Raw genomic sequence first — 5,000 nt, forward strand, 5'->3', positions numbered from 1 at the left:
TGTCTCTATGTGTACTGAACATCGAGATCAAGTCAGCATTTGCCCTTTTGCTCTACGTGTGGTTTCTGTCCGCACTGAGCTGGCCTTGGGACACCTTCGTTATTATTTGAAAGATGTACCGCCCCAGTCAAACTCCCCACCTGGAAATGTCCTTGAATTGGATCATACCTGAGTGAAAGAGTCATACCATATTATATTACTTTGATTATAAGTATAAGAAAATAATTAAAAATAATTATTTTTTATACCAAAATCATTTTATATAAATATGTTTGGTGTATATAACAAACTCATTGTACTTTTATCAAGAAACTTGCATCAAAACAAAATACCATAAAATATATAATGGATATATATCCGTGTAATGGCTAAGTAAATGATACACGTTCCATTTTATCAAGTAAGTAAGGAAACAATAAGAGTAGTGGTATTTCATTATTGATATAATACCGAAATATTATATCTCCCACTTATGCTACACCTCTTATGTCTCCTTACACTACCAGACTAGAGTCAAGCTCAACAGGGTCTTCTTTCCCCGCTAATTATTCCAAGCCCGTTCCCTTGGCTGTGGTTTCGCTAGATAGTAGATAGGGACAGTAGGAATCTCGTTAATCCATTCATGCGCGTCACTAATTAGATGACGAGGCATTTGGCTACCTTAAGAGAGTCATAGTTACTCCCGCCGTTAACCAGCGCTTAAATGAATTTCTTCACTTTGACATTCATAGCACTGGGCAGAAATCACATTGTGTCAACACCCGTTAGGGCCATCACAATGCTTTGTTTTAATTAGACAGTCGGATTCCCCAAGTCCGTGCCAGTTCTGAATTGATTGTTAATTGATAACCGTTATAAAATATATGATAATATAATTAAAAAATTATATTACCAGTATATTATTAGCAAGAATGTTCCACAACTGGTTATGTAGCTTCTATCCGGGGAACAAAAATATTATAAAATAAATTTTATAATAAATTCTATTTACCCAGAACGAGTACATGCACCACTTTATTGTTTCCCATTCAAGCCCGATTATCTCAATCTTCAGAGCCAATCCTTATCCCGAAGTTACGGATCTAATTTGCCGACTTCCCTTACCTACATTATTCTATCGACTAGAGACTCTTCACCTTGGAGACCAGCTGCGGATATTGGTACGGCCTGTTGAGAAGTTTGCGTGGCCCAATCATAGATTTTCAAGGTCCGAGGAGAAAATATCGACACAGCAGTAAATGCCATGCTCTTCTAGTTCATCTACCATATCTCTCTTCGAAAGATTTCCATGGTAGTACAACTATAAAACAGAAAAGAAAACTCTTCCGATACCTCTCGACGGCTTCTCTATGATTGTTTCTGTTACCAGGATGATCATAATGACCATATTTATTACAAACGTATACTCAACAGGTTACGGAATTGGAACCGTATTCCCTTTCGCTTATTTAATTTAAGGTATTTTATATTATCAATGGGGATAAAACCTTAAATTTTGTTCGGCTTTCGCCTTAAGCTTAGGACCGACTAACTCGTGATCAACCACTGTTCACACGAAACCCTTCTCCACTTCAGTCCTCCAAGGTCTCATTCGATTATTTGCTACTACCACCAAGATCTGTACCAATGGCAGCTCCACACATCCTTACGGAAGATGCTTCTACGCTACCATTGTACCCACCTACTTGTTAATGTTTCTAAATTTATATACATTAATAATGTAATATAAATCATTTACATTAACAGTGACGTATAGGTATACAACTTAAGCGCCATCCATTTTAAGGGCTAGTTGCTTCGGCAGGTGAGTTGTTACACACTCCTTAGCGGATTACGACTTCCATGTCCACCGTCCTGCTGTTTTAAGCAAGCAACGCCTTTCATGGTATCTGCATGAGTTGTTAATTTAGGCACCGTAACGTCACGTTTGGTTCATCCCACAGCGCCAGTTCTGCTTACCAAAAGTGGCCCACTGGGCACAATATATCATAACCTAAAACTTCATTCAAGAAAGTTTAGGTTCTTACCCATTTAAAGTTTGAGAATAGGTTAAGGTCGTTTCGGCCCTAAGGCCTCTAATCATTCGCTTTACCAGATAAGATTATTTTATATAATATTTTTATGCACCAGCTATCCTGAGGGAAACTTCGGTGGGAACCAGCTACTAGATAGTTCGATAGGTCTTTCGCCCCTATACCCAATTCTGACAATCGATTTGCACGTCAGAACTGTTTCGGTCTTCCATCAGGGTTTCCCCTGACTTCTACCTGATCAGGTATAGTTCACCATCTTTCGGGTCACAGCATATATGCTCAAGGTACGTTCTAGTTAGAGGTATAAAAAATAATTAAAAATTATTTATATACATAACTATATAGAACGCCCCAGGATTGATATTATATATATAAAATTATATATATAATTTAATCCCATATTAACAGTTAAGTTAATTACGCCTTTAGATTTTATTTAAAATAAATTCTAATGACTTGCACACATGTTAGACTCCTTGGTCCGTGTTTCAAGACGGGTCCCGAAGGTATCCTAAATCTATAGCATTGCTAATCATATTAATGCATATAATAATTATATTAATATATAAATTAATATAATATTATAAAATTATAATAATATATAATTTACGCATTATATTGATTTTTTATCTGTCAATTATTTATCCGATAATATTTAAATTATATTATATAGAAAATAAATTTTCATATATAAAATAAACTTTTTAAATATATCTTATGATAAATATATATTTATTAACAGATTGCAATGTCCATATATGAAAAAATTGCACACCATCATTATTATATAATTATATAATATTTATAATGTTGAATTTTTCATATTTCATGGATGTTTAGGTTCATCGGGCTTAACCTCTAAACAGTTTCACGTACTATTTAACTCTCTATTCAGAGTTCTTTTCAACTTTCCCTCACGGTACTTGTTTGCTATCGGTCTCATGGTTATATTTAGTTTTAGATGGAGTTTACCACCCACTTAGTGCTGCACTATCAAGCAACACGACTCTTTGGAAATATCTTCTAATAATCATTAACGTCATACGGGCCTAGCACCCTCTATGGGTAAATGGCCTCGTTTAAGAAGGACTTAGACTGTTAATTTCTCATATTAGAATATAGATATTCCATACACTACATCGGATATTTGTATAAACAAAATCCTTTAGTGCTGAACTAGTTTCTTTTCGCTCGCCGCTACTAAGAAAATCCTAGTTAGTTTCTTTTCCTCCCCTAACTAATATGCTTAAATTCAGGGGGTAGTCTCATATGAGTTGAGGTTGTTTTTAAGAATATTTTTAATTTTTCTTTTTAGTTGAAAACTAAATATATATAAGTTACTGTATTGTTTATATTATAAATAATATAATTTTATATAAGTTTTCCTCTTTAATGTATTAATACTAATTTATTAATACTAGGATATACTTATTTTTTTATTATATTTTATAATATAAGTAAAATATATATAATTGAATTTTAATATTATGGTATTCCTACCAGTAATATATCATGTGCTATAAATAATATAATTTAAAATTATATTATAAGCAACTTTATTAAATTATTCTTACAACCCTCAACCATATGTAGTCCATGCAGTATTAAATTTTTTAATAAATTTATATACTCTGTAGCATGGACTGCAATATGCGTTCAAAATGTCGATGTTCATGTGTCCTGCAGTTCACACGATGACGCACAGTTAGCTGCGTTCTTCATCGACCCATGAGCCAAGTGATCCACCGTTTAGAGTTTTATAAAATTTTTTTTTTATTTTCGTCAGATATATATCGATAATATATATACATTCTAAAACATATTAAAATATATAAATAATATAATCTATGTGCTGCGAATGTCTCTAACTTTCCTTTTATCCGTATCCCAACTGTTTTATACAAGAAAAGTTATTACCATAATATATGGACAACAACGTAAGAATATATTTTTATATATTTTCTATATTATAAATGATCGTATATTGTTTTATTTAAAATACTTCCATATTATATAATTAATATAATGATTTTTATTTTTTTTATATTATATTATTTCAGGGGGGATACACTTTGATACTATTAATGTTATATATTTGCAATAAATATATAACAGTATCAGATACATATATTTATTAAAATATACATATCGTATCCAATAAAGGTCGAATAAATGATATAATCATTAATTCTAGAGTTTCATGGACATTTTGACACCTCTTCGTTTTAAAAATCATTATTTAATATATAAAATTTCCATATTTATAAATATAATATAGATATTTATAATATTTTATTATATTAGAATATAATCTCATTATTATTTCTAATAATGGTTATACAAATATAATATCATTACTACTATATTAGATTATAATCGCATTATAAATAATGGTTATACAAATATAGTAGTTTTAGTGTTATTTGCTACATTAATATTTACTAATCATTCCTTACCTTACCATATCACACTCGATACTCAGATGGTTACTTTTATTATAAATGATCGTATATTGTTTTATTTAAAATACTTCCATATTATATAATTAATATAATGATTTTTATTTTTTTTATATGTGGCCTTTTTATATATTTTGGTGCCTTGTTTTGGTTTTACTTTGCGATTTACCGCCCCAGGGGGGATACATTTTGATACTATTAATGTTATATATTTGCAATAAATATATAACAGTATCAGATACATATATTTATTAAAATATACATATCGTATCCAATAAAGGTCGAATAAATGATATAATCATTAATTCTAGAGTTTCATGGACATTTTGACACCTCTTCGTTTTAAAAATCATTATTTAATATATAAAATTTCCATATTTATAAATATAATATAGATATTTATAATATTTTATTATATTAGAATATAATCTCATTATTATTTCTAATAATGGTTATACAAATATAATATCATTACTACTATATTAGATTATAATCGCATTATAAATAA

General features: G+C 30.2%; 1 non-coding gene and 1 pseudogene across 1 annotated transcript; both read right to left on the reverse strand.

Annotated features, from left to right (window-relative positions):
• Positions 1–3,316, reverse strand: LOC129616606 (large subunit ribosomal RNA; the record flags this gene model as incomplete). The annotated part of the gene is made up of 1 exon (XR_008697564.1): positions 1–3,316. It is a non-coding gene; the product is annotated as a large subunit ribosomal RNA (ribosomal RNA).
• A 290-nt stretch (positions 3,317–3,606) lies between these two features.
• Positions 3,607–3,790, reverse strand: LOC129616602 (5.8S ribosomal RNA; annotated as a pseudogene).
• Positions 3,791–5,000: the final 1,210 nt, after the last annotated feature.

This window comes from Condylostylus longicornis, unplaced genomic scaffold (genome assembly GCF_029603195.1).
Source record: "Condylostylus longicornis isolate FDR11 unplaced genomic scaffold, ASM2960319v2 ptg000246l, whole genome shotgun sequence".
Lineage (NCBI taxonomy): Eukaryota > Metazoa > Arthropoda > Insecta > Diptera > Dolichopodidae > Condylostylus > Condylostylus longicornis.